Below are 19,722 nucleotides of genomic sequence, written 5' to 3' on the forward strand. Positions count from 1 at the left end.
CTAACCAAAGATAAATAAAATAATATTTAAAATAGAAATTATATTTATATAGATTATTTTTTCTTCATTAATTAAAATCATTATTTCTCTTATTACGATACAAGCAGTAAAATGTCTATAAATACAACTGAATTTGTAGTCATACTATTTATACATTTCTCTCATACCGATAAAAAATCAGTTATTAAATTCTGTAAATTAGAATTAAATAGATGATGGGTATACTTTTACAATAAAAGTAGTATGCATTTCGAAGTGATATCGCGATAATATGCACGAAACATTATTTATAAATGGTAATTTACATTTGGAATATGCCACTTTGCGATATCTCGTTCGCGCCGATGCGATAGTCGAAAATGGTCTCGATATATACACGCGGCCCGTGGCTTTCGCTCTTTCAGATCTCCGCGGTTCTCATCGTAAAAAGTTAAATTTAATCTCTCGCTACCACACACACCACCGCGCGCAGCCGCGAGGCTTTACGATTCCCTCCGGCCATTCGATTTAGCGCTTTACGAGCGTTCGGCGGTCGGCGCGGCCAGGTCTCTTCAGCCTCTCCCGCGCACCTTGCAAACACCTATAGACATCGTACCTGCCTTTACCGGCCCGTGAGAGCGATCCCTCTTTTTGATCACAGTTCTTACTAAGTCGCCCGACAGTCCGCGTTGCTAAATAATCGCTTCGTTATCGCGAAACATTGTGGAGACGGAGATTCGGACCAACACGTCGCGAAATAAACCGGTTTCGAACGCATGTCAACGGAGTACTCGTCTTTTATAATCTTGGCGATGCACCTTCGTCGTATTATCTTCTTAGATAGAGAAGCCCTTCCCCCTTCGCCCAATGTTCCTCCGAGAAACCGTCCGGATTTTCGGTTACACGAGACGTGTTTGCGATATCTGAATGCGATGGATCAGTTCTCCGTTGATCTACGACACGATCCCGAGCATGGTGCCATTGATAAAATAATAATTGATGATTATTCAAGAGTGCTATAGATACTCGGATACATCTGTCCGCGTCCCTTCTTCTTTTGCAATGTGCGTTATTTATTAACTTGTCTCAATCTCCGTCCCTCCAATTCTTCCATCTGTGCGTCTTCTTTTTGACTATTTTCAAGATCCCTTATCTCATTATATTTTAAAATTTCTATTTCTATAAGAGTAAATATAGAACGGCGCGTTAACGTGACCGTTACTAATGAAATTCATGGCTTAAATTGCGGCACATAACTGCCGACACATCATTATAATGTCCCGTAGGCTGTACACGAGAAGGAAAGCGATGGAATTATTTCAATAAAGTGTAATCGGAACCGGCATTTAGGACAGGCTCTTCTGATCGATGATATTTTGCGTTCAATCGTTGGCCATATAATGAGCAGAAGAGCCTTATTAAATTCCCCGACATTCTTTTTTACAGATTTACAATAGTAAGCACATTTCAGATTTAAACTTTTTTTCGTTGAAAATAATTATTTATTGAAAAATGTTAAAAATTGAAATTAAAATAATAAGTTTAGAAATATTATCAGAGATTTCTATTCAAAATAATATTTAAAGTTTTCATTAATTGTGTATATTTCAAATGCTATTTTTTTATATTACTTCAAATATTTTATATAAAGAAAATAAATAGAAAAATTAAAAGAGATAAAATATCTGTGTGCATTTAATTTTAAAATACAATCGTCGCTCATCTATTAATTTATAAAATCAATATGATTTAATAAAATATAAACCAAATAAAACACATAAGAAAAGAGAAACACAAATAGGTATATCAATTATTTCTTTCAAATAACATGAACATAGTATTGAAATGTTTTAGTGTCCGTAAAATAAAAGAGCTAATTATTTAAAGTTTCTAATAAAAAAAAAAAAAAAAAAAAAAAAACATATTTTAAATATTTATTTCAAGTAGAATTTAATTGATATGGAAATAAATTATTTTATTAATTATATTTGTTATCTATAGTCTCTCTTTATCTTATTTATATCTTATATATAATATATAATCTAATATAGAAAGAAGTAGAGTGCTTATGTAAATATTTTAATTTTTCAATTCAACTATTACTTTTTGTTCGCTTGTGTAGTTATCGTAAAGCGTATTTATCGTCGTCATGATGTACTTCGTTAACGTTTTTGTATTTCGGTTCCCCGTCGCGTCCTCGTCTCTCTCCTCCTCTCTTTTTTGCCACGTGCTTTTTGAGAAGCAGAACGACACGTGCCGGTCTCGTATCCGTCAAGCCTCGCATGTTTCCATGGAAGACGATTCTACGAGTTCCATTTAGCTACCGCGAGAAATAACTGATAAATAAGTTAAATAAATAATAATGTGCGGAACACGAGACGAGAATTCTATCGAGAATAAATTATCTCGGTGCTTGAGATTAGCGGATAGAGGGGCGATTATTGGCAGAATAATATTTGGACAGAAAATATATTGCTCACCTTTTCCCTCTCTGTTGCAGCACACCCTCCCTAGAAGCCAGACGTATTTTCGTCGCGTTACATTCCTACGCATCCCCTTCTCGACTCCTTCATCCTCTTCCTTTTGCTTCCACCCCTGCCCTCCTCTCTTTTTCTTAGCTGGCGTTCCCTACCTCTGACTCTCGTCGCTATTCGCCGTTACGTTGTTAAACGAGCGGATCGCCAGTAGCTATCGGCGCATCTGGAAAGAATAAAGTACATGTTATATACGAAGGGGTAAGCAAGCGGCGTTGCAAACCACTGCAACGTAGACTGCATAAGTAATAGAGCCCGAGGGAGGCGGCTATTCGCCGAGATCGCTCGCTAAGAAGAGAAAAGGAATCCAGAGAATCAAAAAAAAAAAAAAACATTCCTTTCTCCTCTCACGATGCTGCTGCTCGATATCGGAATCTTCGTGAAATACGATTTGTGCTCGCGATTCAAATCTTCCACATTATACAACATACGGCCAGAAAAACACCGTTAATACAGAAAATTCAGTTGTTTCCACTGCTCGAAAAGTATACAGAGCACAGATGAATTATATACATATCTACATAAAATTTACTTTTATACATAGAAATAGTCTAATATTCTATTCACACTTAGCATAGAAGTTAATTTAATCAAGGAAACTTGAAGCGACGGATGAACGAGATAAGACTGGATTTTATAAGCGGCTGGGTGAATTAATCGCCGCGAGTTGTGCAATTACATCCAATTTTCGTTAATGACTGTATTTCGAACAACACTTCTCCGCATTATTATACATTATACAGGATATATAAATAAGTTAGCTCGCGACACGCGTCAGCGAAACATTAATATCGTTGGTATAAATTTAAATATACATATGTTGATACATATCTTCTTATTCTTTCCATGAATTTTTCGGAGAAAAGCTCAAATGTCTAAGAAAATAATAATTATATACATTATATTATTTATATTAATTAAATACATAATTAAATATTAGTTATATTTAATTTTTATCAACTTTAAAGCAGCCGATGTTCTTCGAGCATAAATATTAGAAATATGTATTAATACTTTATTATTTTAACAAAGAGAATAAGGTTAATATTGAAAAAAAAGATAGCTATGTATTTTTTAAACTTTGATTTTAAAATCGACACATTGTTGGAATGTTAAATTTTCACTCGATGGCAAGATTCTTTTTAATATGTAACAGCACAAAGTAAAGTATACCTACAATGATGACAAAAGAGATAAAACATATAATCACCATGACTGCTAATAATCATCCAAGAGTTGGTTAATTATACATGTATAAATCACGTTGCACAGTTTGTGTGCATTTGTAATGTTAATTCGATAGATTTCTATCTATACTGTATGAGAAATGCAACAAAATAAATTATTGAGTAGAATAAAAAAAGATCAATTTTTTAACATTACACTCAAAAAAATATTTTACTAATGTATATATAGATTTCTAGATGTCTCATTTAAAATTTATCGCTACTTTTTGTATTTGTTAGAATATTATTTGTCACGTATATAATTTATAGCAGCAATATTCTAGCAATATCTCTAGAAAATTGAGATCCCATTGCCAAATATTAATCACAAATATAATTGTCCTTGACAATATATTTTGGCCCTAAAGATAGGCATCGCGGAACAATTTTCTGTCTAAATTACACTAATAGTACAGATATAAATTCTGTCTCTGTCATTTAAATTGATTAAGTGCAAAATATATACAGTATCACAGTATTTGCTAATAATTTATCTGTTTCGGTTAATTTTTTACACCTAGAAAATTTTTTTCAAGTTGCAATATCATTTTTTTGAGAGTATTTTTGTTACGCTATTGTATTTTTATCAAATAAAACACTTAATATTAGAAACGCCAAAGTAATAATTTACGAGGTTCTTAAGAATTCCTAGCTCAGAGTGATAAGAATCCTTGAAGGTTCAAGCCTCTCTCGGCAAATCAGAGCGATACGACTTGGAGGAGCGGACTTTAACAACTATTGTACATTAATGTCACGAGACATAATGAGGCTTTACGATGCGCCTTGCCGATGCAAATCGCCGGTTGCATCGATTTATGAGAGGCGGACAGTAATTTCCACCGTATTAGTCGATGAGCAGCGCGTTCTTTAGGCGGCCCCTTACACATACGTTCTGGTAAAGAAAAACGCAACGCGGTCGCTTTGTGTGTGTTTTAGCCACAACGCGCTAGAAAATCACCTTAACGAGTAGAGTTATGTTTCCAACTAGCGGAATAAGAGCAACGAAGTAACATAACACGCGAATTCCACGAATAGGACGTGCACGGATATATCTGATCGCTTCGAAATTACGCCGGGATGCTTTATTACCCCAAATTTTTATTTTATTATCGTGAAATGACCAACAGATATAATCGTTTAAGAAAATTAACTGGGGAGCAAATAAATACATCTGCGAGATTCGAGAGTACATGACAAATTTCGCAATATTGCAACTTGTTTCCATGTATTATTCATGAATATTCTGTCTTCCTTCGGAAAAAAAAGCGCATATCAGATAATTATTAAGTTATTCTGAAAGTATATTAAGGGTAGATAAACGGAAATGACGATCATTAATAAGAAATTGTTTAAGTGGCGGTTACATCGGCTACTAATATCTTAATAAAAAAGATTAAATTACTAAAAAAGATTTCGGCGGGAGTAGAAAATGGGGAAAATATATTGGAGGAAAAGAAATACATATTATAATTTTATTAAATTCAATTACATAAATAATACTAGATCTAAAATCTACACTCTGACAAAAAACTGTTTATCTATGCTGATGAGAATAAACGATGATGCTAATCGGTTACGGCAAAGAACGAATCAAGGATGAATGATTGATCGGATCTCTTTTACGTCACGTTTTTCCATCATGCGGATGCACCTGCAATCATCTCGCTGCATGCGCTCGTATTAATGCGAGCAACGCGTTGCAGAGAATTATGTTAATCAGATGACGGAAGGAAGTCATTTACTTCTTAAAGACACGATTGAAAACACTTTGTAAAGCGATATCACGGGCAGTATCGTGAGAATATCTTACAACAGGGAGGGCGATAATAAGTGTCATTAGCGTTGCAAGTGACATTTTTGTAATCCGATATCTCTGAACTGATGCGATGATCTGCACGATGAGAGTCATAACAACCCCCGCAAATAAAGTTAATTAAACATCGCGTCGAACGGAAATAAGAATGGCCGCGTGATGTATAATGCGAGCAATTTTTCAAACAGCGAGCTGGAATATGATTGTTTCGGTGAACGATTATATTCCAGCATTACCGGAACGGATATCATAAATTCCACGCCATTCCGCGCGGGGTTCCATTGCTCTCGCGCGCCGAGGTGAATGTCTGTTTTTCGTTTATCTTATTCGATTTATGGTATGTATCTCCGCGTGTAATACACACTTTGTAACGGAAAACGATCGATGTTCTCTCCCTGGGGAATCGATCATTTTCAGCGGGCCATTTATAAGACGCTACTTTTTAAGCGCGCTCGCGTGACAGTTCTAAAGCAGTAATAAAGTGCGTTACATTTAAACGCGAGCACATCATCGTTGTTATAAAGTCACGGTAAAATCGAGAATGATAATTCACTTCGCGCCTGTGATTTGCGATCGGTCGCGGCACCACGAATTTTCGTCGCGAGAAAAATCCACGCATCGTAAATCCTTTCGGCAGCGCTTCATTGGCCGGGCATTTCAGTAAATTATTTTCGTTTATATATTCGCGATGGATATTCGTGGTTTCTCTTTAGAAACACAATGCTATTGTTGATCTCTGTTGGAACAGCAACTGTAGAAGATGAGAGAGAAACCGGTCACACCCACGAGTCTATTATATCGTACATTTTGAATTACCGTGAACATATACAGGCTTTTAATATATTTAAATAAACGTAAAAATGTCAAAGGAAAAACGATGAAAAATAAGCGGCTATTCTTGGATTCCATGAAAGATTGTGACTCCTTCAAGGTGATACACAGCCGGCATTTAATAGCTGGCATTTGACACAGAGTCTAGAATAAATAATATATTTCACTGCAGGGCTGAATTTATAATTATAATATTTACTGACGTATATTCTCTTTCTATACATAGCGATGCACAAAGTTCGCAGCGAGAACTCAAGTACCGGACGCGAACGTAAATCTAGAGTGCCCGACGCGCGAGTGGTCGACCCACTCTAAATACCCCAGTAAAATATACGCCAACGATAATTTACTTTCCGCTAAGTCATCCGGAGATCACGTTCGTGCAACCCGTTCGCGCATAATATTCTGCTAATAGTATTCTTGATAGCAGTTGCAGTTACGTGTCTATATTACGAGTTTATCATGTATAATCATGATAATAATGTTTATTCAACATATTGGTTTAATATAATTAAATTTATGAGAGAACGCTTCCAGAGCGTTCTCGGATGTGGATTTAATAAGAAAAAGAATTATTCTTTTTGTCCCAGCAGGTCCTGCAATTTGCAGTCTGCATCTGTTGCGAGCTCCATGTGGAAATACTCATCTAATCGATTCCATCGACTAACGAGTCGAGAAAGCAGTTACATATCTATAGGGGGAATAGAAATCTCGCCATGCAACATCTTTAGCGTGCAGTCGCTATACAGGAAAGACGCATTCTTTATTATCCACTTCATATGAAAATCTGCGAACGAACTTGAAACTACATTCTTCACGCTCGCGCACTCACTGTATTCTGAAACTTAAATGTGTAATTGTTGAAGTGCTAAGTCTCATATCAGACAGAGAGAATATAGTGGTTGTCTCCGCTTGATCTTATGCGCGAATCAATTTTATTATATTTCGGGAAGATCTCTCTTGATCTCAGAATGCGTATCAAGGATTTCTGGATGGATTAATGCCAGAAATCTTTACGCATCCGGCGTACAGTAAGTGGACGTACTTTGTGTGGAAACGGAAAGTCACCATCATTCGTGCCTTGTTCATCACGAATCTTCGATATTTATTCTCGTCATCCTCTCTTAATTAGCGTCGCCGTGACGATCGATCGTACGACAGCTGCATTTTCACTGCAACAAAGTCCGCTAAGACGCAGAATTACTATTATCCGTTCTCTATTCCTGGCCAAGATGTCAAAGCCGCGAGGAATACATTAAAAATAGTATTATACAAAGAAATAAAGACACAATAGAGTTTTGACGAGAGAAATATCGCTTGCTCGTGTTTTGACAATTCGATACATTATAATAACGTTTTACGATAAATGTAGATATTTATGCAACACTCATTTTTTCATAATCCCTAGTGCAACGAGCCGGTAATATAATATGTTGTAATATTATGCTGCACTTGTGTAATTGCCGTCTTCTAAATATAGAATGAGAAATCGCAGCAGGAAGAAGTGTACGTACAACGAACGTGTCGTGCTTCCTGTGATTCAGGAACCAGAATAAGGCATTCGTATGAATAAACGCGTGCCAGTTCCTCCATTCTGACCAAAGTTATTATGGGCATAAGAGAGTGGACATTATTTTAATTAAAAACGTTCGTATTTTCGTCACACGAATGATTATTATTGTACGTACGATTTTGGAATACAAAGTACAATTTTCTTCCTTTGATTAAAAGAACAATTTACATACGTAACCATCTCACAATCATTTTATAATCCTCTATCACGAATTACGTAAGAGTATATGTATATCTAATTAATTATTATAGAAATTTAATTTTTATGAATTAAATTGATATAGAAAAAAATCGATGTTTCGTGAAAAAAAAAAAAAAAATACGTAACATGTTTAATTTAATTTATTATATTTTTGAAAACAAAAAAAAGAATCGATTTAATTACTTTGTGCAAATAATGGTTCAAGATTTAAAAGAGATGGGTAAAAGTCGAAAGCCTCTCGTTCTTAATGTTCTCATTCGAAGGTGTTGTCATTAGTATGTCCCCCGAAAGCTGTCCCCAAGATTCACGCGTGTGGATAGGAATCGTGTACGCGAGGAATAAATAATTAGCGGCGTGTTTCGGTCGTCAAAAACAAAGATGGCTGCTGTTCGTCGACAGGTGAAAATGTATCGTGCATCTCAATTGCTAGCTTCTTTCTCTCTTTATCTTTCAATGCTTCTTTCTAACGAAACCCCGCACAATGGCACAAATTTAATTTTTCAAATTAAACAGAATTAACATAATATAAAATTCTAATTGCAAATAAATTTTATCTCAATACGTCATTTATAAGATTTTTTTACTATTTTTTATTTATCGCCGATATATTCGTTTATTATCGAAGAAAAAGATGATTAGCACATCCGCTGCCAGGCTCATTCCGAATTCTGAACGATAGTCTCGTCAACATCTTGATTTTGGGATGCAACCACCACCCTCTTTCTTCGAATCTCCGAATTCCTACTTCAAATGCGATAGGGTTGAAATCGACGTGAGAATCCTGCCGATCCTGCTGTTAATTTACATATCTTCCCAGACTGACAAGCATGCTCGACGCAAACAACGCGAGAGAACGAGAAGCCCTCAAGGATAAATTATATTTAGCCACACGACCACAGTCAGACTTCCAAGGACGTCGTTCAAATCGATATTTAAGAATATTGGAATGATGTTAACGGCGATCTAAACTCGCGATATTATATATGGTACAAGACCATAATATTTTTAAGTCCTTTACGAAAAGACACGTGTTTATTATAAGTCGTCTTTATACTCCTTATCGGCTCAAGTTAGTTTTATTTTTTATTGCCTTTTGCTTCCTTCATTCGTCTTTTTACCTAATATATGTATTCTTTTTTATTCCTCTCTCTATCTTTTTCGCTACATAAAATTTTACAATATGTTCTTCTTCTCTCATAAAATTTAATCAGATAAAATATTATATATAAGAATGTGTGATGTAAATACCATATGTATTTTGATATCAACTATAATTTTATTTTAATATTCAGAGTTGTCAATATAGAAAAAGATGAATGAGAACAGTGGCGTTCAAATCGCAAGGAACTGCTTGATTGGTCGGCGAGAATTCGATTTAGGGACTAGGCACGTTTATTTCGTTGCGGAACAAAAATTATAATGGTGAACACCTTTGAATACAATGAGTCGCCTATGAACGGCTCTCTCGTAGTGGCAGGGCATCCTATGGCAGGGTAATGGCACAGTGAAACGTAGGTCGGGCGAGAGCGAAACGTCCGGGGCGACCTTAATTTCGATCGCCATGAATTTAAATCGCTCCTAATGTCGACGGCCAAATAGGAGGATGCGAAAGCTTTGGTCCGGATCGTTGCATCGAATTACAAACGATCGAGAGTGCAGAAGGGGAAGGAAAGAGAGATTCACTCGCACCCTGATTTGCGGTCGCACCGTTTCAAACGTGTTTGGAGCACGTGCCAATTTGCGATAGTTTGCGATAGTTTGAGCTATCATCTCACATGTTTTTTTTTTCCTCCCTTTCTCGTATAAACATTTTTTTATTTAATTTTTTTTTTCTTCTCTTTTTTCCGGCACGAAAATTAGTAGCTTCTAAATTATTGCAGTAATATTTCTTTTGAATAAATCCAACGCAAGTAATAATTGATTTAATTATTTTTATCGGTTATATAATTCTAACAAGCAAAGTTCGCGCGATTTCCACCAATTCCAAGAAAATCTTTTTTCCGCGATATTTCAAAATTCCGGAAAATACCGTTTCATGTAGCATATATTCATTTATTATCCCAGAGGAGATTATGGTACGAGAAAGAAACGCGTCGGCAGCAGCCGATTCCGCTGATTTATGATCGCATTATCGACATATAATCATCGCGTTGCTGATAGCGCGTCATATGTCTACTACCTGCCGTCAATGAGGTACTTAATTCTACAAATTATTATTCGACTTTACATCGCTATACATAAACTGGAATATTCTCTCTCTGAGCGATATAATTATATCGGCCGCGTTTAAAATTACCACGAGGTTTCGATCACAAAATTTATAACTTTAAATCGTTTTCGTGAAATCTCTATATATGACATTTTTTGTTAAATTTGAAATAAGTCGATAAAATAATTGAAATAATTATCGCGGGAAAGACCTGGGTTTCTAGCTTAGTTATTCGCTATTCTCGCCTTCAAACTCGATCAACAAGTTTCTTTCGTGAAAGAAGACATCTGGTCCTCCACGCGAATAATAGGGATTTGCGACGACTCGTTCTCTCACTCGCGAAGTTTCAGCAAAAGAGAAGCAAGGGAGTGTTTCTTTTCAATTGAAAATTTTTCACTGCAAACTTTTATCTCGAAAAATCTCGTCGTTTACAGGCCCTAAGTCGGTGTGACCCGGTTTCTTTGTTCTTTTGTAAAACAGCCTCAAAAATCTTGACGCGCGTAACTTCTTTTAGCAAAGATCATCTTATTATTCTATTCTATTCTATTTTCTTTTTAACTATCGGAGATCATCTCCTTATTATTATATTTTATTCTTTTTAAAAAGCAGTAAATAATATTTAACTATATTTGCATATATCACATTATTTTTCGTAAAATGTTTATTTATTATTTAACGGGAGACAAGTCTCTCTAGTACAGAGAAAAAAATTTATAAAGGCATTTCACACGAAAATAATAGATACGCAATAGAAATAGATACAAAAAAGTTATAGGTACATGTAATGTTTCAATTTCGCACTTTATGCCTGATTTATTTATAATAATAAATCAGTTAACGTACGCTTATAAAAGTATTAAGACAGAAAAAAACTATTCAAAAATTCATTGCCAAGTGAGCAAAACCAGTTAATATTGAAAATTTCTCTGAAAAAAAAGAGGCACGTGCATAAAAATGTATCGTAAGCGTGCACTCTGTGTCTCGAATTGACTTAAGCGTCGTTCATTCGATATGGCGAATCGCCTTGTTATTTCGTCATGTGTATAGTATAGCAAACATGACATATAACGTTAATCACGGCGCGAGGTCGAGACTCTGCTGAAACGACCCACAACTCGTAACGCAAGTAAACGCATACAACGCGATCGCACGTGCGTAACTGCAAGCGCACGTGGCGTATATAGCGATTATTACGGCCGTGCTTTCTGTTTCGTTGGGCAGGTGCGCTTGCAATGTCAGCAGGGACACCGCTGACCGTGACCGTGGTAATTACATCGAGGAAGGAGGAAGGAGGCCTCTCTTCTATACTCGAGTCCTTTATCATTTCTTTATATTTACATTTTAGACTTTTACATTTCTAAAAATCCACTGGTAGACCACTACCAGACTATTACTAGACTATTACTAGACTGCTATTAGCCTATTTTGAAATAGATCCTTAAAATCTCTCATTAAAAAAATAGTTGGTCAATTTATTAATTATACGCTGTCGCGCGCGAGCAGCGTGAAGAATTCGCATAAGCAATTTTAGATTTTGATCTTTTCAATTATATTTTTTCAGTCAGATTTTTGGAAGCCTTGTGAAATTCAACGTAGGAGACGGATTCTCAAGGTTTCACTCGTGGCAGATTTTCGACGTCTCCGGGGGGAATGCGTTACTACAAGCGATATAATCTACTCGGGTGACGACAGCGTTCTGACAGGCGATGTGTTTTCACAGTTACGTCCTATCATTGGTGACGGCAATCAAGCGATAATGTTTCATCGAGAACATCGAGAGCACTGATATATTTACTTAGCATCAAGATTACACGTCAATTTCTTTATTGTACTAGTTTATTCTTTTGGCAAATTAATTTCTCTGAATACTAAAACGATTCAAGAAACGAATTCTATTCGTCGACGCTTCGTCGACTTTCTCTTTCCCTGGCGTCTCTTTCTCTAGAAAAAAAAAAAAAAAAAAAAAAAAAAAAAAACGCCGCAAAATGAGGGTTTCCTTTCCGGCCTGGTGCATATCCGGGGCAGTGCGTAGGTCCAGCGCCTTCATCCGAAAACTCTCTTATGGGGGAAACTTTTTTCAACCTCAGCAGGTTTCGACACACCCACCAAATCCCACGCTCGCGCACCGTGAAAATTAGATGAAACATCTTGAAAAGTCGTTTACTATGCGGCACACGTATATATCCCGCCCTTAGAAATATCCGTATTTAATTAGAAAACGAGAGATGCGGACAGTGTCCTGAAACTTTCTCCGTTGACGCCCAAAACTAACGTCAAACTTATATATATATATGTATAAATCTATTTCCTCTTCTAGTACAAATAATTTCACTTACTAATATATATAAAAAAAAAAAATATAACAAGTAAAAAAACTACATGTAAAAACGTAAAAATATAAATATAAAAAGGAAAAGAAAAAATAGAAAAAAAATGATGTCAAGAGATTGTGAAAAAATTTGCGCGTAACATTAGCGAGCGAGGCTATTGTTCTTTTTGCTGTGAAAAAGAACGCACCAAGCACGACCGGAAGCGATACATCTTCGTCAATGCTTCTGCAGCATAGTTTCCGCATGGCAAATCGCGCATAAATAGAAAGAGGGAGGCGGAGAAAGAAAGAGAGAGAGAGAGAGAGAGAGAGTAAAGGCGTTCCGAGCGCAGGTATACACATATTCCGGGCGCCGAATTTAAAATTCATGTCAATATTATCCGGTTAGCTGTGCACTTTCTCGCGGCGCGCGAACGCCACGCGGTTCATCGTACGACGAACGAGCGAGACGCGAGAATAAACGCTTCGATATCTTCGGTTGTTGACCGTCGTCGACACGAGTTATACTCCTTGACCGATCGGTTGGAGGCCCGAACGGGAAGGGCATCGCCGCGCACACCTCGCAAGTCACATCTCCGTGCGTGGCTTCCGGTCTTACCCGTTGCTTCCTCCCATCGTTAATGACCTGCCCGCGTACTATACTACCTGCGTCGTTTACCTTCAGGTGGCATCATGACAGCGCACGAGCGCTATGGGTTCGTCCGCGTATAACATGCTAAGAAAATATACTAGAAAAGTTGCATCGCGTGATATTATATTTAATTATGTGGGCGCATCTATAGTTATTATATACTTTTTAAATTATATTTTTATTATTATAAAAATATATATATATATATATATATATTATAAGTTTCGGAGACTATCAAAGTATTGTCATGATCACGCGAGTTCTCTGCTTTCCGTCTTTAATAACCTGTAATCGTTCCATGTCTCTCCTTCCATCGGCAACCTCGTTCAGGTGCATCGCATACGGCATACACGGAGCGGGCGCATGTGAACTCGTACTGGTCCATTGCACGCGGACGAAGTGCAGGAAACTATTTCACGCAACAACGCTTGCGGTTATAGGAGGGACATTCGTTCGTTTTAGTTCCCAGAAAATTTGAAAAAAAAAAAAAGAAAAAAAATGACATACCGTAAACGTGAGAAAATTTATCTTCGATAAATTGTCAATCGAAAACTTTACTGCAAAATTATCTATTTATATTTCAGAGATTAATCGTTTGAAAAAATCATGTCCGTTATTGACACTCTTCTGAGAAAACGACGAGGCTTTGCTCTCGTTTGCCACGAATATTATGACTTCAGCGAGGCGTTAAAAAGAATCCAGGCAAGCGGAGCTTTTTTCGCGCAAACGGTACCTGGAACCGCTATTTGGTCTGTTATGCCACTGCCGAAGACTGCGTTCTTCAAAGAGATATACGTGTCGATCCAAAAGAGTTAATAATAAACTTGTTCCCGTACGAAACGCACCGGAAGAAACGATTACGCACGATTTACGCGTTTTTCTCTTTGCTAAAATGGATGTTGATATTATAAATTTTTATATATCTTTTGTGTAATTAAACTATCATCCCAAAGACTTCAAAATTATTCGACTCTGTAAAGAAATTATTTTTCATTCATATTTCAAGTTGCATTCACTGCAAGCTGTTTGCAAACACTGCTAGATTTATTCTCTGCGTAGTTACCGTTGGCGAGAAAATCGTCGAAATTAGCGAGGCCGGATTTAGGAAGCGATTACTCACGATGGAATTTATTCAGCCGGAAAACAATGTTCTAAATTTACACGACGTGCATTACGATTTTCTCGTTACGACTCAAAATCGAGTTACCGATTGCGCGCTGTTACGTCCTTCTTCTAGCATTTATGACATTAAATTTCCACGGAAATACGTAACAATTAACTCTGTAATAGCATTTTTTACTTTACGTCACAAATTTATAATTAATATAAAAAAATGTCACTCGAACTTTAAAGGCGATGAAAAATTAACAAGAAAATAACAAGAAGAAAATATATTCAACAAATAGAAGCAAGTCACATTTTTTCGAGCCTCTTTCGTCTGTCGTTGGAAAAATAAAAATCGGAGGAAGTTCTGACGAATAACGAGGCTAGTATTCCCAGCAAGAGTCGCGAGACAATTCATGGTTTTCGGCCGATGACAACCGGGAACCGGGAGGACTCTCACGATAGAATTGCGACGAAAGATTTCCATTCGTTCCCCGAGTCTACTTCTTCGTGATTCCCTCGGATATGCGATGGCTCTATCGCGAATAAATCTATCTCACGAATAATCTATCGCCCTTTTAGCATCTCAAAGAACATTATTTTCAAGTATTATATTCAGCGCTATGATAGCAAAGTATATACAAAATTTCCTTTGCAAAATTTTCTTCAAGAAATTATCTCTTCAACTACATATTTTGCAAAAACTAAACGTCTTTTAGTATCTTGCAAAATATTATTCGCAAACAGGCTAAGCGCTACAAGATTTTACAAAATAATCTTACATACTTCTCTCTCTCTCTCTCTCTCTCTCTCAAGAATTTTTTTTTAATTACAATGTTTCAGATATAATATACTATACTGTTCAAACATTGGACATTCAACGTTGAAAATTAAAACTTGCAAGATTTCCATATATTTCATGTAGTCATAAATTTTTAGTGAACCTTGAAGAAACAAACAGAACGCTTCCGATAGGATGCTGATATTCGGAACTGTAACAGGCCATTTTGTTAAAAGGACGGAGAAAGCTGCCGAGGATCGTGGAAACGAGAGACACCAGACGGTCGAGAATAATAATTCCGTCATCCGCGCTCGTTCTAACACTCGCTCGACACGGTTTCACACCTCTTCTCGCGGTGCGGGAGCTTCATAATTCGTGCTCTGTTCGCTCGAAGAAGCGCTCTTTCCGCGCTAAATCAAGAATACTCACGTGGACGGAATTCGTTCGAATTTGTACCGCGACATCTTTTTCCGCGCGACTAAAAATAATTTTATTCTAAAAAGAACGCTATTTCTACATTATTAGTCCGCGACTGTAAATTGTAACTTACAACAGCTGTGTAACCTCGTACTTTTGTGGTAACCAACCCGCGCACGATACGCATTCCGCGGTTTGCGAGCGACGCTCGTGATGCTCTCCCTTTCTCTCTTTCTCTTCCTCCAACGCATTACCGCTAACTATTTATACATACGAGCGGCTAATTCGTTGCCGAGGAGAGAGCCCGCGAGCAGCGGTCTAGAAGATTTAAGGTGTTTTCGATCAGTGACAGCTAGCCGAGCTTGACAGCAAAGAGGGCAGCGCCCTATCGTACGTTCGCATCTACCGACACGTACTAATTAGCCGGATAATCCGCAGTGAATAACGATCTCGACTCGTCGTACAAGAAGAGGCAGGGCAAACAAACGCGAGTTACGCGATACAGATCTTGCGAGCAAGTTTGAAGCTTAGGTATTGAAGGCAACGATCGATTATTTCTTTAAGACCTTGAGATACGCTGTACAAAATTACACTTATATAATGGCTCTTTCGCTAATAATACTAGAGAGAGGTCTTTGGTCGCACCTTCGTATAATAGATTCATAGGGCGCCTGGATGCGATTCCGTTGTAACCCGAAAGGGTCGGGAGAGATCTCGCTTTTACGGGCCACTATAAAGATTTTATATTTAGAAGGTACGTGACGCGACAAAGACCCTTGCTTTCAGCGTGTCCTAGATAAATCTTTAGGTATGCGCCGTGTTGCGGGCGCGCGCGCGCCACCACTTAGCGTTAAACTATAAAAATAAATCAATAAATCATTGCGCAAAAAGAGGGAGAATTACGGCGTTCGCACGGGAGACAAACGAGCCCCCGGTGTGACGAATTATCTCGCGATGCGTGCGCGCGCGATCCATTAACGACACCGTCGATTAAGCGTCACGCGCGAAAGCGGACGAAAGTATGCGATCCGCGCAAAAGTACATCAGCGATACGATATATCAGAAGTTAAATAAATAAGAAGCGAAAGGGATACACGCGAAATGCAACCCCCCAGTCCCTTCTGCATACGGTAAGTATAAATATCTTTATTTCTTCAGCTTCTGGCAAGAAGGGACTTGGTTGGTGTTTACAAAATTTTCCACTCATCCATCCATACCCAATCGTACCTTTTACAATAATTAAATCTAATACACCATATAACGTTCGTCTTCAGCTCAACTTAACAGCTATCTAATTACAGTTATTTGTATATCTTTTCTTCTCTTCTTTTTCCTTTTCTTTCCACAGTCCTTTTAATATCTTTCCTTTCTTCTCGTACAATTCTTCGTTCCATATCTTAGCTAATATTTCCTCTCCATTGTTATCTAGATCGTAAAACCAATCTTTTACTACCATACATTCTATTACGTTCTATTACATAGTGTTCCAAGATGTCTTTACCTATTTTACAGAATCTACACAATTTACATTCTTCTTCTTTCCAATATTTATTATTTTCCTCCGTATTTCCATATCTTACTCTAAGTAACGCACGTACTTTATCTCCATATCTGTCTCTTTCTAAAAAACCAATTCCCTGTCTAGATAACTTGGGATGCTAAAACCTACTCTTTCTATTTTTTTAGTATTTCTCATTCTCATATTTCGCCTCTTTTATTCTAGCATTTTCCATTTGCAATTGAACATCCTTTTCCCTCTCCCTAATCTTTTCTTCAATCTTTATCCCATTATTTCTCATATTTTCTATCTGCATACGGTAAATATTTTATTTTGTGTGGCTGACGATTGCCACGAGCGAGTTTCATTAATTCGACTGGATAATAATAGGTATCCGTGAAGTCTGTGCCGTGAGGTCGTTACGATTAGGCGAGTCATCGTGGCTTTCTATAAATAACGAGCAGAGACAGACATTGCCACGGGGTGGAAAAGGGAGACGCGTAGACGAAGAGAGAGAGAGAGAGAGAGAGAAGGTTGGTAATCTCGGCTGTTCACCATCGCCGTTTGGTGTGTTGGATGTCCCGAGGGAAACGAAAAGGTGGTCGACTTTCGAGCAACACATGTCCCGAATGTGTGTTCCGGACATGGTGGCACGAGGGGACGAAAGAAAAATAGGGTCGGTCCAGCGAGATTACGGCCATGGAGCGTCCAAATTACCTGCAAAGTGGCGATTCACGCGATTGCTTCGATACAGGATGAGAAGGAATGTTTCGAAAAATGCATTCTTTCATGTGTTTGGACGGTTCAATGTATCAACATATTCGAGACGACAAATTATTCTTCCCTCATTTATCTACCCACATATCCGGCGGGATAGAATTCGCTTACTTAATAAAAAAAAAAAAAAAAAAATTCAAATTTAAATTCAGATTAATTGCAATTTTAACAATACACGAACGAATGAGAAATGAAGAGGACACTCTCGTCTTTGCTTTCGCCTCTCGGAATGGCGCGAAAACTGCATCGCGCGTACACATGTGCGTACGAGCAGCGCACGCATGATGCGACGAAGCGGTGACGGGTAGGAGGAAAGAAGAGAGAAAGAGAGAAAGAGAGACAGAATAAAGAGAAAGAGAGCACGAGACGTTAGAAAGGGACCGAGAAGGAAGGTTCCGTCGAAGTAGTGGGGTAAGCCGGGAGTTTCGCCGACGATCTATCGGAGTACTCGGCGGCACCCGAACGTAGTGGGGAGACGAGACGAGAGAGGGAGAGAGATCGACAGAGCCTACGAGGGGTTGCGGAGGGAACGAACGTGGACGAGCGGTTATTTCAAGCGAACGGCTCTTCTGGCACTTCGCCCCGAGCTTTCCTCGTGCACATCCTCTCCTATCGGAGTGGTGCCTGTCCCGTCAGTGTCGTTGCTGCGACGCCGCAGCCGCATCGCAGACGAGATAGAGAGAAGCCCGCAGAGCGCAACGAGCACCGCGAGCGGCCGGACGCGCGTTTCGAATCCGATCTACGCACCACGAGCACGCGAGCACTTATTGTCGACAACCCGCCAGCGATCGACCGATCGATCCCGCGTATCGACCAGTAATCTTGAGCGCGGTACTTGTAGTGAAAAAAAAAAAAAAAAAAAAAAAAAAAAAGAAGAAATCGAATAGTCTTCACGAGGGTGACCGGTGTTAGTGAATGGGATGGACCCTTTGTGTTCTGGTGACAGGATTTTGAGACCCGTCAAGAACGGAGGAGGACATTAGTGAGCTATTCTCCGAGGACGGCGAGAATTTTGAAGAAATCGCAGCGGGGAAAGACGGAAAGGATGGAAAACGCGTGTGGAAAAGAGGAGCGAAAGGAGGATCTATAATGACGCGCCGTCGTCGGCCTGAAATAACAGCGGGAATGCGTGTACAGTGAATCACAGAGCTACCGTTCGTTCCGGCGCGAATCTCGTCTCGGCAGTGACTCTAGTGACTGGCTTTTCTTCGCCACCCCGCTTTTTTTTTTTTTTTTTTTTTTTTTTTTTTTTCTCCTTCTCAATCCTTCCTCGGTAGTGCGTTGCTCGCCGGAGTTGGACAGAGTGAGAGAGAGAGAGAGAGAGAGAGAGAGAGAGAGAGAGAGAGAGAGAGAGAGAGAAAAAGAGAGAGTCTGGGTTCCTGAGAGCGGGTTGAGAAAAGCCAGAAGCACCAGAAGCACCAGAAGCATCGCAAAGACAGGAGCCGACGAGGGGGCCGGGGGGAGTTTTTCGAGGCGCCGTTCGAAGGAGTTTTTCTCAGAAAGGAGATCACGTCGCAATACGGTGAGTACGCAAAGAGTACACTGCTCCTGTATACTTGTAGATAAAGATACGGACGTGGGGCGAACGTGGGCGAAACTTGAATTGGACGAGTAATCTCGCGTTGAGCGAAAATTACTTCACGATTCATCGAAATTTCTATATGCAAAGTTCCCTTATTCGTTCTGTAGTAAACGCGCTTTCTCGGAACGCGAATATGAGTCATTTTGTATAACTTCTGACAAGTAGCAATATATTGTAATATACTACAATTACCGAGAAACAAATTCATACTTATATATATATATCTCTCTCTCTCTC

At 38.4% G+C, this 19,722-nt stretch overlaps 1 protein-coding gene and 1 long non-coding RNA gene across 3 annotated transcripts in view; one reads left to right on the top strand and one right to left on the bottom strand.

The window, feature by feature from the left end:
• Nucleotides 1-2,018: 2,018 nt before the first annotated feature.
• The window catches only part of LOC140676510 (uncharacterized), a 34,231-nt gene continuing 16,527 nt past the window's right edge, over nt 2,019-19,722 (bottom strand). Inside the window, exons 4-5 of the long non-coding RNA XR_012048567.1 lie at nt 2,460-2,679; nt 2,019-2,299 (exon numbers count right to left, since the gene is read on the bottom strand). This is a non-coding gene — a long non-coding RNA (uncharacterized lncRNA). The remainder of the gene's footprint in view (nt 2,300-2,459; nt 2,680-19,722) is intronic.
• LOC140676502 (fibroblast growth factor receptor homolog 1) overlaps nt 18,449-19,722 on the top strand; it is a 39,663-nt gene continuing 38,389 nt past the window's right edge. Inside the window, exon 1 of one of the 2 annotated variants that reach the window (XM_072911626.1) lies at nt 18,449-19,425. The gene's annotated coding sequence lies outside the window, so the exon portion shown is untranslated. The remainder of the gene's footprint in view (nt 19,426-19,722) is intronic. The other variant, XM_072911623.1, reaches the window with a different exon arrangement.

The sequence above is a fragment of the Anoplolepis gracilipes genome, chromosome 2 (assembly GCF_047496725.1).
Source record: "Anoplolepis gracilipes chromosome 2, ASM4749672v1, whole genome shotgun sequence".
In the NCBI taxonomy this organism is placed as follows: Eukaryota; Metazoa; Arthropoda; class Insecta; order Hymenoptera; family Formicidae; genus Anoplolepis; species Anoplolepis gracilipes.